The sequence below is a fragment of the Rissa tridactyla genome, chromosome 5, assembly GCF_028500815.1.
Source record: "Rissa tridactyla isolate bRisTri1 chromosome 5, bRisTri1.patW.cur.20221130, whole genome shotgun sequence".
Classification (NCBI taxonomy): domain Eukaryota; kingdom Metazoa; phylum Chordata; class Aves; order Charadriiformes; family Laridae; genus Rissa; species Rissa tridactyla.
Window position 1 is genome coordinate 53,926,175 of NC_071470.1, and position 13,455 is coordinate 53,939,629.

Sequence of the window (13,455 nt, forward strand, 5' to 3'; positions counted from 1 at the left end):
CACCCAATAGTTTTGCACTGTGTAGTTCTCATTTGCAAGCTCATTTTGTACCTGTGAATGAGAACTCAGTTTATTATACCCGGTGAAAGAAAATGGACATAATTTATTCTTAGGATAGTGAAAAACACTTGGTATGGCAAAGAGACGATCACTGTCACCTTCAGTTTTAAAATTTGTGATAAAACTTTTTCCTTTTGGTTAATGGACCAAGCTGATTGGCAGGTTTACAAAATCTTCCCTTATATAAACTCCTTGAGTAAATTCCTGACATACTCAGTGTTTATCAAATCTGGCAAAAATCTGAGGAAATTTGAGAAAATCTGACACACATTTTCTCAAATCTGAGCCCAGATTAGAAGCACTGTCTTCAAACTTGAAGACATTTTTCAAGTTGTTGTTTTTGGGGTTTTTTTTACTTATTTGTTTCTGTGAGGGCTGTTTTATTTTCAAGCTCTAAAATATTTTTCAAAGTTGAAATGGAGATAAAAATACAACTTCACCTCAGGGCAAAATATCTAGTCACACTTGTATGATTTTAGTTGGACTGCTACATGAAAACAGAAGAAAATTTAAAACTGTGAAAGACAACTCTGCTTTATATGAAAGAAAATTAACAGCTAAAATTTCACTTTGGTGTATGATGAGTGGATAATTGATGCTCTGGGGATCTCTACTATCTATGAAAACACACATCCTAATAGAAAGAAAATGAAACACTACATCTTTTTAAATAGTCCCAAAATATTAGCAACCCTCATAAAACTAAAAACCTGGGAAGAAAAACAAGATTCACAGTGTGCCCAGACAGGTAAAAATTATATTTTATGTGAACAACCCATACTTGAGAAAACCTACATGCCAAAGTGTCCTTGAGTGCATTTAGTTGGATTATCTGCAGTATAACATAAACCAGTTCAAATGTGAACAAAAAAAAAAAAATTCCTACGTGATTATCACATAGAACTAGTACTACTGAATACATTCTTTTTAAATTATCAAATAAAATTATAGAATCATTTTACATAAAATTCAAGATCATCAGCAGTCACTACATCACACACAGCACTGACACATGTACTGATAGAGAGCTGCATTACTTTTTTCAAGTCACATAGAAACAATAATGCCTTTGATATCAGTTTCATTGGCAGTTCTTGTCATTGTTTTTGTCAAAAGCATAGGCATTTAATCAGTTTCACAAATTACTTGTGATTTCACAAATTACTCTCTAAAAGAAGATTTAAGTTTTTTTTTAAATATCAATTGACATTTTGCAGATTAAGATTTTACAGATACATACAATGACTTGTCGTGGTTTGGGACAGACTGGCCACTGAAACAAATGACAGATGTTCTCCCCCACCTGTCTCTTTCCAAGCAGAAGAGGGAGAGAGAGAGAGAGAGAGAGACTGATGAGTTTAGGAAAAAGCTAAACTACTTTAATGAAAATATTAATAAATTAATATAAAAAGGAAAATAATGAAATATATACAAACCCAGGCGATGACTGTGTCACCGACAGACATAGGGAAAGTCCCAGGCTGGACTCAGTGATGGACAGGAGTTGGATTCCAGATCTGTATTCAGAAATGCACAGATCAGGATCAAAGGGAGATGAACAGAGTGAGTCCTCCTTGGACACCAGCCATCGAAGAAAGAGAGCTGGCCCTTTGATCCCTCAGCTTTTATATTGAGCATGATGCGGATGGGATGGGATACCCTGTTGGTCAGTTTTGGGTCACCTGTCCTGTCCACTCCTCCCCACAGGTGTGACCCCTCCACACTTCTCCACTTCCAACCCTCCAACAGGGCAAATCACGAAGTTATTGGTTGTTATAGCAGTAAGTGTAAGTAAGAGCCTCTCTGCCTACCATTCCTTGGCATGAATTACAAATAATCAGGTCTTATCACTCTGAGAACAAAGTGCCTCCATAATACGCTGTTAATTTCAGAGTTCAGTTAGTTAGAAGAGGCCTATTTAAAAAGTAAAATTACTGAACAGAAAATTGGTTCTGTTTTACCTCAAACCAGGACATTTACCCATTTAGCACCAACCCAGGTCACTTCTACCGGGTTTTTTTCATTCCACAGCTTCATCTAAATAACTACTACTAACAAGGCTCAGCTGATTTGCTTTCACCTTTCAGGCAAAGCTGTTTAACAGTCTCCTTTAACAAGCACGCCTCTTCCTGCAAGTTGCTGGTGAAATCTGCTATCATTCGGGAACACAGCTGACCCATTACAACTATCTGAGACATGGAGGTCTAGAAGTACATAAGAGGTAAGCTTGCAGGTAAAGAGGAAGGACATTGCTGCGACAGTAGTAGCAATAAACTAGTCCAATCAACTTAAAAATATTAAAACAATAATTCTTCAAATAAGTAGAATTATTTTGTGTATGTGCAAAAACATTCCTCAATTTATATAGTAAATACAGACAGTTAAACATTTATAATTCATAATGTAACACTATTTAAAGCACTGTGATAGAGTTTTTACTACAGCACAATTGTTAGCATGTATGCTGATTTAAGAACAGTACTTCAGAAAAGTAGTAAAGGTTACCTTACTAAAGAATGGAACCATAATATTCCCTCTACTCAAAAAAATATTACAGCAAAAAAAAAAAAGTTACATTTTTTGTAGCTGCATATGCAGTTGTAGATATCTGAATTTTGCATGTAACTTCCCAAGAAGCTTTCATGAATCGGTGAGACACAGCTCTCCAGGCCTTCAAGACCAAATTTCTCATCTCTATATACTACACAGAAATTTGGACACAACTGTCTCATTGTCATTTGATCCAGTCATTCCTTTGGCCTGGCTTCAACAGGTCAGATCTTCAACAGTTTATCGTTAAGCACATCAGTTTTTCTTTTTAGCGTTAATTTGATATCTGAATCCGCTTTTAAGACAAATTATGTCATTCCAGTTTAGCAGCTCTTTTTAAGCGTTTTCTTTAATTTTCCTTATTAAATAACTCTTGACTCATGACAAAATAATTTTCAATGGTCACTGTCTTTTCTTCCTTCTTTCTTGTTTTTTTTTATACTTTAATAGAATAAGGGTATTTTTCTCTTAAGTCCCTGAGAGGCAGCAGATTTAGAAAACAATAATAAAACAATAATAAAACTCTAGCAGTGTATTGTCTTCCTCCAGTTTCCAAGGACCAAATGACAATGAATCACTTCTAGCAACATTTGGGGAAAAAAAATAAAACAAAACAAAACTTAATTTTGAACTTTCAGAGTCAGGAAAATGAATATTGTGTTAACATCCTCAAATCCAATGCATATACAATTAGGAGAATTATGTAAATTAATCCTAAATTCATGCAAAAAAGATACTCGTGCCCTATAACTGGCAAACTAAAGTCCAATCCATTATCCCTCAGATAGCAATTCTTTTTTCTGTTGAAAGCAACAGACTTCAAGGATTTCTGATAAGACACACATTTGTACATGTTAAAGTGCTATGCAATAATATATGAAGTAAAAAACCATACAGCTATATTGCAGTTGTGTGTGACATAATCACCCATGTGTTAACTCCAACCCTGGTTTGCAAGTCTTCCATCCCTAAATTATTCCATAATGCCCAAACAAGTTTTGTTTAAGGCTGACACACCAAGAACAGATATAAAGCAATTTTTTGAAGTACAGTAATTTAGTAGGTTAGTCATAACCCAAAAGGCATAAGTTCAGTTTTGTGTGCTTTGATAACATAAAATCCCTACCACAATTTCCATTAATCCTCTGTTTTACCATGCACCCTACCAGATCTATCCAAGACCATTTTGGAACAGGAGGTAAATGGAGCACAGAATTGCCCTATCTTGACAAGATTCCTCTGATCTTCACTTGCCTCATCTGTAAAATGTGGTATTTACCTACCACGCAGAGGAATAGGTTTAGACCTTGCTAAACAAGGGATATGAAATACAGAAGAGCTACTGTGAGAAACCAATGGAAACTACAGGGAAAGAATGCAAAGCCTCAACCTCTAGGCTGTCCCTAAACTAAACATTGCATTCTAATTAGGACAAATAATGACCATTGTTTCAAAAGGAAAGTTTAATTTTAGAGTTTAATTCCTCTTTATTCCCTCTATTCTATTAATTCTTCCTTAGATGTTTATGCTACTCAAGGCCCTGTCTATTCATCTCTAATCCACTTCGATCAGATCGTGGAATGTGGCAGATCTACGAGCAGAGGCCTGTGTACGGCCAAAGACACAGCAAGCAGAGCACACAGCAAAAGGAACGCAGATGTCAATATGGATGGAACGAAGAGGAACTGGTCCAATATAAACATGGAACAGAAAACAGCTTCGCAATATAAACATGGAACAAGAAAACAGCTTTGTGTGCTTATCTTAGTGGGAACTGAACAAGGTGTCTGGGTTAGTGATCTGAAATATGTGTTTACTTGCCTAGCAGGTGCATGGAAAGTTTTAGAGCTTGGGTATAAGAGCCGATGCTTGAGAAGCAATAAACGATTTCATGCTTATCACAGCCGGAGTCCATGCCCTCATACACCACAAGTGGCGCTCGAACAGGGTTTAAAAGAACAAGGATTAAAAGGAACAGAGATATGAAGTACTAATTATCCGGTGGTGTACCTGCAGCTGGACGGAGAAATTCATACTGAGAGCTCTCTAGCAATTACTTTCATCACCGTTCGCTCGATGAAAAAGGTGAGCAGCCGCGGTAGATATTAAAAATAGGACAAACAGTTACTCGAGAACAGAAAATGCAACTTGAACTTCTGCAGCGCATTTTAACAGAACAGGGCTTTAAAGTGGCCCGTCGAATTAGTAACTTTGCTTATATGGATACATGATAATTGCTTACAGTCCCTGAAGGGGGGTCCTATGATTTAGCTCACTGGCAAAAAGTGGGGGAGGAACTGCAAACGTGGGAGACGCCGCTCTTGCCCTTGCCAGAAGGAAAAATAATTACTTGGCGAACTGTATACACTGCTATACGAACACTGCATCCCGCAGAGCAAGCCCTGCAAGGGGTTACTGGAGGGGCACCACAAGCCCCCCCAGAGGAACCTCAGTCTGTTGACGTAATACCCCCAGTTGCGGACCCTGAGCCTGAATCTGCTGAAATTCCCAATCCTGGAGAACATTACCAAAAGCAGAATTCAGGAGGCGAAAAGCCAGAATATCCCTTTGATCCTGGTCCAATAAATCCAGAGACTGAACCTGATTTATATCCACCTTTAACCCCAATTAAAGCTATGCCTGCATCTGATCCAACTGCGGAGGAGATTTTACAGCAAGACTGACGGAAGTCGTTATCGCGCTTCTCCGTTCTTAACCCTCCTCCATTTGCGCCAGGTACCGCGTCTGTTCCTTCTTATCAACTGCTTATATGTACGCAGCCAGAATTGGGGTATTGCGGTATATTGTCAGAATGTTGGCGGGAGGCTTTGCGCAGGGGAGATGTTCAGATGTTACAAGCGATCCCTGTAATTGATAGACCTAACCAACCTCCTCAATATCAGCACTTACCTTTTGAGTTAGTTAAAGAGTTAAGAAATTCTGCCAGAGATTACAGATTGCAATCTTCCTCTACAATGAATCTTATTCATGCCGTAGCTGACTCGTATACAATGACAGTGTATGATTGGCATTCTCTTTTGCGGTTAATCTTGACTGCAGCACAATTTGCAGTCTGGGACACCGAGTATCGTGATGCTGCCGCTGCTCAAATTATGGACAATCTTACTCAAGGGATTAATATAGGTCTGAACGAGTTGCTGGGACAAGGGCCATGCGCCACTGCGCAGGCACAAGCCCAGTTAGACGGAGGAATTTTTAATCAGGCCATAACACTGGCTATTAGAGCCTTGAGGCGAGTTCCCGATACAGGAAGAGAAACGTCACTTGCGGCTGTGCGCCAGGGGGCGCGAGAACCTTACGTTCCCTTCTTCGACAGTTTGCAGACTGCTACCCAAACGCAAATAGATTCTGACGAGGCCCAGCAATTGTTGTTGTTTCAATTAGCAATTGAAAATGCTAATGCGAATTGCAAGCGCGCTTTAGAGCCGTTGCGAAATAAGGCCAAGACTCTATCAGAGGTAGTAAGAGCCTGTCAAAACGTGGGCTCTGAGCAACGTAAAGCAGAAATGTTAGCCACTGCTTTAGCTCAACAGATGGTGGTAGCCTGTGAAGCTGTTAATGCTTCCTTTGTGATAAGGAAGGACATATTAAACAAAATTGTTCCCAATGCACTGACCATTCAACTTCAAGAAGGCTTGCTACCCCAACACAACCATACCCTTGGTGTCAGAGATGGTATCATTGGAGTAGCCAATGTCATTCAAAATATGATAAACTCAGTAATCCTACTGGGACCCTCCCAGGAAAAAGGAGGAGGGGGGCGAGGCCCAGCGCCCCAAAAACAATGAATCCGGCCTTTGCAGGGCAAGTAGCAACCCCCCAGACATCGGAGACAAGTGGTGTGTCACCAGCCTACAACCCGCCACAGCAGGAAGCGCAGGGTTGGACCTGGCCACTTCTGAACCAACCACAATAACAGATACTAGTGTACACCTTTTGCCTACGGGGGTCTGTGGGCTGTTGCCAAGAAACAGTGCAGCTCTCTTAATTGTCTGTTCTTCTACAACTTGCACAGGATTGTTTGTACTGCCTGGTGTTGTAGACTCAGATTATAAAGGGGAAATAAAAATCGTGTCCTGGACTCCAAAACCTCCTTGCATTATACCTCAAGGGGAAAAAAATCACTCAATTGATACCATTTCCTGTTTTAACAACATCCAGTAATGGGACACCTCAAAATGGAGGTTTTGTAGTACAGGCATGCCTCAGATTCTGTGGACACAAAAGGTATCAAGCGGCCAGACTACGCTTTCTTGCAGAATTAATGGAAAATTATTCTCCAGTCTAGTGGACACGGGTGCTGATGTGACTATGGTACAACAATCTCAGTGGCCTGTCGAGCGGCCCTTGATGAGATCTACCACAGCAGTAGCAGGTGTAGGAGGAATGCAGGTGCCATGGCAGAGTGCTCAGTCCTTATTGATAGAAGGGCCAGATGGCAAACAAGGGATACTACAACCTTTTGTCATGCCGGTTCCCTGTACATTAAGGGGAAGAGATTTGTTGCAACAATGGAATATGACTCTTACTACAAATTTATCCTAAGGGTCACTGACAAACGGCCTTGCCTAAAATTGACTTGGAAAACAGACAAGCCTGTTTGGGTTGATCAGTGGCCCTGGAAAGGGGAGAGGCTGCAAAAGGCCAGAGAACTGGTTGCTGAACAATTAGAATTAGGACATATACTTCCTTCTACCAGCCCCTGGAACACTCCTATCTTTATCATCCCAAAAATATCTGGAAAGTGGAGGATGTTACAAGACCTAAGAGCTATTAATGCTGTAATGGAACAAATGGGTGTGTTGCAACCAGGAACGCCTACGCCATTCATGATACCTGCACATAGACCTGAAGACACATATACAGCCTCAACATTTACGCATTGCTCATTCAGTTATCACCTTAAACGACCTTCAAAAGTTATTGGGAATAATTAATTGCGTTCGTCCTTTGCTAGGAATTACCACCGAAGAGTTGTCTCCATTGTTTAATATATTGAAAGGAGATCCAGATTTAGCTTCTCCACATTCATTAACCTCAACAGCTCAGAAGGCATTACAGCAAGTTGCAGATAAGATACAGTCTACTACCACTGCAAGATGGATTGACCACCTTCCTATCAGACTGTTTGTGATATATCAAGAATTTCAACCTTAGGCCCTGATAGGACAGTGGGATGATGCACTTGCAAAGAGCCTGACTGCATTAGAGTGGGTATTTTTGCCACATACCTTTTCAAAAACAGTAACTATGATGATTGAAATGTTAGCACAATTGATTTCGCAGGGTGGTTTGTGCTGTCAGCAGCTTTCTGGAATGGATCCAAGGCACATTCACATCCCCGTCAAAAGGGACGACTTTGACCTTTGGTTATCACAAAGCCTTAACCTACAAATAGCCTTAGTAGATTATATCAGGCAAATAAATTATTCTTTGCTCCGGCACAGACTGTCACATCCACAAATTCCTTTACAACCGCGCATCCTACTAGCGCCAAAGCCTCTTGCTCGCGCCCATACGGTGTTTGTAGATGGCTCAGGGAAAACAGGAAAAGCAGTTGTAACCTGGAAGACCTCTGAAGGACAATGGGATTCGGTTGTAACTCCAGTTGAAGGATCTACACAAATTGTGGAACTCGCTGCTACTGTAAGGGCTTTTGACAGGAACTGTTAAATATAGTGACAGATTCTCAATACGTTACTGGCATTGTTCAAAGACTTGAAGGAACATTTCTAAAACAAGTAGAGAACCAATTGTTATTTAAGCTATTACTGCAATTAATGTTGCTTTTGCGAAAAAGACAGTTTCCTTATCTTACTGTCCGCATAGGCTCCCATAGCTGTTTACCTCATCCTTTAACTGAGGGAAACACAGTTGCAGATTACCACACTCTGGTGGTAACAACTCCGAACATTATGCAGCAAACTAAAATGTCGCATGATTTTTTTCATCAAAATGCGAAGGCATTGGGGAAGCAATTTTCTTTAACAGAACAACAAACACATGATATTGTGCTAACTTCTCCCGATTGTCAGCAGCTGGATCCTCTGCCATCATTTGCAGGGGTTAACTCGCGAGGGCTTACACCTGATGAACTTTGGCAATCCAATGTTACACACATTATGTAATTTGGACATTTGCACTATGTACATGTTTCAGTTGATTTGTTTTCTCACTTTGTTGTAGCTACTGCTCATACAGGAGAGAAGGCTCGTGATGTTATTCAACATTGGTTGCAATGCATTGCAGTCATGGGAGTACCGAAAACTATAAAAACTGATAACGGAGCAGTTTATGTGTCCGCTAAAGTACAGGCCTTTTTACAGACATGGGGTATTAAACATGTTAGCGGTATTCCTCATTCCCCAACTGGGCAAGCAATTGTGGAGCATATGCATCATACTTTAAAAATCATGCTTGCTAAACAAAAAAGGGGGAATCCCGTAGGTATGACACCTCAAGAGCAATTGTAAAAAGCAACTGATGTTTTAAATTTTCTAAACATGTCGTCTTTGTCATCCACAGCAGTAGAGTGACATTTCGGAAGGACTGTTGAATGGCCTGAACAACTGAAGGTGTATTATAAGCACCTTGAATAGAGATGCTGGGAAGGACCAGTCCACCTGATAACATGGGGTCAAGGATATGCTTGTGTGTCTTTATCCTCAGGTCCATACTGGATTCCTGCAAAATTCGTTAATCCGGCTCATCAGCCGAGTCCAGTATGGGAAAAGGGAGGCCTGGAACTAGTCGAGCCAATCAATGAGTAAAGCAGGCATACCTAAGGATGGGTATTTTTATTAATCTTTCAGTTTTTAATGCTTATCTCTTTTCTATCTCATGTAGATTCTTTTCTACATTGAGTTATATACTGAGGGCTGGCGAAGGGGATTTGTATTTGTAAACAGAAGACTTCATAAGCTAACCATAGATAATACTACAACAAATAGAAGTTGTGAGCAAGAAGATTCTCTAATGATTTGTACTTCTCATTATTTTTGCAATAGTATCTGCAATTGTTATTTTAACTTCAGCTTTTTTAGCTGTTGTTGGGCTTACTGAATCTGTCCAGACTGCTAAGGTTGTAGGACAAACTTTATCTAATGTAACTGAAGAATCAGTTATGTTTAGTATGCTGTTTGCCATGTTTAATAAGCATTATACGATCAGTTGTAGATGCTGCTTTGCATCGTACCCTTGTACGAGTTGTAGAATATGTTGCTGTAAAAACTATGTGTGTATCCAGGAGAAATGAAATGGTGACTGAGAACAAAAATGAAGAGAACAGAAAGCTAACAGACAAGAAAGAAACTCCAGTGGGATGGCTTACTTCACAGCTGCAACACCATGGGAGCAAGCTAATAATAAAAGGGAGGGATAAGAAGAGTCAACAATTAAGCGGTCACCTAGCACAATACCAAGATTTCAAAATAAACAGGGCACAAAGTGACACGAAATGAAGAAACACCTTGGGGGGGGGGGGGACGGGACACAACACACAGTTCTATAAAACAACGGTAAGAGGCTAGGTAATAAGCAGGAGGAGATGGAATGAACCGTTTTCCAGCATAAATCTGAAACGGGGAACTGAGAAAGAATGAAAACCCAATACTAATTGTTGTCTTCAATAGACCATTATTTCAGATAAAACAGCAAGGTGACAAGCATCTAGACCAAATGGACAAAATAAAATAACATGCTCTTCATTACAGACATTAATAGAAATCATAGAATTAAAAAGACCTGAATTGTGCCTATAATCATGAGGGTTATGTCCTCAGAACAATGTCCCCCCAAAAGTCATATTTGATAACCTGAGAGTTACACTGAAGACCCCTAGATATGTCTGGCAGACAAACATGAAGCAAGGGTACAGAAGTCTTGTTATATTAATATTAGAAGCCGGAATATACCCTAGCTATGCTCTGTCACAGTCTGGAGCTCAGAATTCAACAAATGTAGGAGAAGATTCAGGGGACAGCCAGAACAGCTGAAGGACTGAAAAACAAATCTTATGCCAAAACCTAAAGGAATTAATATAAGACTTAATGTGACATGATCACAAACTATGAACTTTAATAGCTTCCTTACATAGGTAAGGTAGTAGAGGTTACTGTGCTTTAGCTGGCAAAGATCTAAGCATGGAAATGAAATGGTAACCTGAAATGGAAACAGATTCCAGGAAACTCTGTTGTTTGTGACACTGTCACATGAATTCTTCTAGTCCTGAAATTAATTGCAATTAAGGAAAAAGAGATGGTAATGATTTTCTGCAGTTGGTAAAATCTTTCTTCTATTGATCTTACTGTATTCCACATGAATAAAATAATAAGAATTTTATAGTAATACTATGTCTTTTGCAATACTGACAGACATTTTCTACTGTGAATTTATTTAGTAGCTTTGCAATCAAATCACAAAGGGCCAGTCAAATCCTTTTAAACAAATAAAGTTTCCCAATGGATTCTAAACATTACTTATCAATGGGAAGAAATATATGTGTACACACTTTTTTATTCTGTATAGTGAAATCACAAACAGTATGATATTGGTTACATAAAGAAAAAAAGCTTGAAAACATGGAAAAGCAAACTTTCAAGTTTTCTTTATTTTATAAAATTAAAGCTTCTCAGACTTCTCCTAATAGCACATAACAAACATCTTCCTGGTCTTAAGTGATGTTAACATTTCTCTCCTTCGTTCAGTAATTCTCATCCTTTCAATACAATATAGAAACATATGTTGGTAACTCTTGAGCTTTTTTTTAATTTATTCAACAACCTCAATGTTATTTTTATCAAAAGAAAATAAAAATCACTTATATGTATCATTTGCTCTTGGTTTCTTAGCTTTGATCTCACACTTAAATTCCTCTCAAATAATGTCATCTTGCTTTTCTCAGACTACAGACAGTATTGAGCCCTGCTGCAGTAGTCATTTGATTACAGGAAGAAGGGCTGCACGTTAATGAACTACCCATTTGATCTGACAATGGAAACACATTTTGATGTTATTTCCAGCATTGACTTCAAAATGCTTTCACCATTAGTGTAAGCAAGGATAGAAAACAGAATGGGAAAGCTAAATACTCACAGACACCATCTTATCTACCTGTAGCAGTACAGAATTTTCAAGGCAAAGGCTTCTATGCTAAATGTGCTGATTACCGTAGGACACATAAATAAATACGATCCTTTCTTTGGCACAGCATTTGTAACTTAAAGAAGCTTATAGAGTTATTTCAAGTGACACAAAGTTAAATAAGTAACAACAGAGAAATAAAATAAGAAAAAGGTGAAAAAACAGCATTTTAGCCGTTCATAAAATGTTTGAGGAGCTGAAGTTTGGATGGAGAGAAAGATAATTCTGTATGTTAGAAAGCACAGGGAAGAACAATCCAGAAGCCAGTGATGGACTGTAGATATACAAGGGTAAAACTAAATTGGACTTTGGAAGAGGGTAAGTACCAGGAAAGATCTGACTCCGATTTGTATCAGTATAAACCCAGATAAGCTCTGTGTTTGAAAAAATGTTAAAAGCTATATTTTGGAAAGCTGGGAGTTTAGACAACCTGTAGGGCAAAACTACAATTTGAAAAATAATGTATACTTCATGATTCTAACAAAAGTGGATTGGAGACAATAAAGAGTCATATATGGGAATAATTCCAGAATTTCTGCCTAACAGGGAACACCAATAGAGCCAGAAAACAATGAGAGTTTTTTTCTATTGAGATTTCCTGGTCAGGAGCTGATTATGGAAAATAAGGAATGACTCAGGATACCAACTTTTGTGTTTAAATTGCTCATCCATTGTCTCTCTTGCATGGAGAACTTTGACACTCTGTGTTATCTGATAGAACAAGGAAAAATTCAGATAAACATTGAAAAATAAATTTTATGTTCATATGAAAATGTGAAAGGGTACTATGTGTATTAGAGCTTTGACACAAATATTTCCAGACTTATTTCTAAAGAAATTTACTCAAGGACAATCAAAAAAAATGTTTCTAAATTCTCCTTTCATCCCCAAACCTACCCAAGATCTACACGCATAAAAAACTAGAAAAGATTTTTTAATAGAGAAAGCTCGAAGCAGCTGAAGAGCCTAGAAGACATGCAAAAAATTGTCTTCCTGTCCATGGTCTTTTATATGTGGATTCTTGCTTCTGTAGATTGTTTTCAAAATATCTAATTTATCTATAAATATCTATAAATATAATAATATCTATAAAGTCCTGTCCCATTGAGTTTTATTATTTTTTTCTTCCTATGCTTTCTTCAGTCCATGTTTGTGATATGAGACTTATTAACTAAATCATAAATATAATAGACCAAACCTACACACACTTCTTCAGATGACCTGTTCTTGAAGATAGACAATTTTCCATATAAGATCCTTCCTGCATTCCTTTTCTAGCTCCTCTGAAGTAACTAAGCATCAGTCACTAATCCGAAAAGAATTTGACAGTGACCATAACTATGCAGGAATTGCTTAGTATTTCGTACTCAGGCCCTTAAAGTGAAGGTTACTACACATAAACACATCTCTAGATAGAAAAGCATTCCTTACACAAGATCTTAAATCCCAAAATATGCTGATTTCCTGAGTCATCTCCTTTTCAAAATATATACATTAAACTACTAATATTTTCAAGAGAAAATATTTGGTAGACAAATCCAGCCGAGGTTAATGTTTTAGAAGATGATCATGTAACCTTCTTCTATCAAATGAAAATAGGATTTTCTACAGAAAAGTATTTTTGTATTTCATTCTGACATAAATGGAAATAAAGATCTTTTGAAGAGAATCAGTAACTCCACT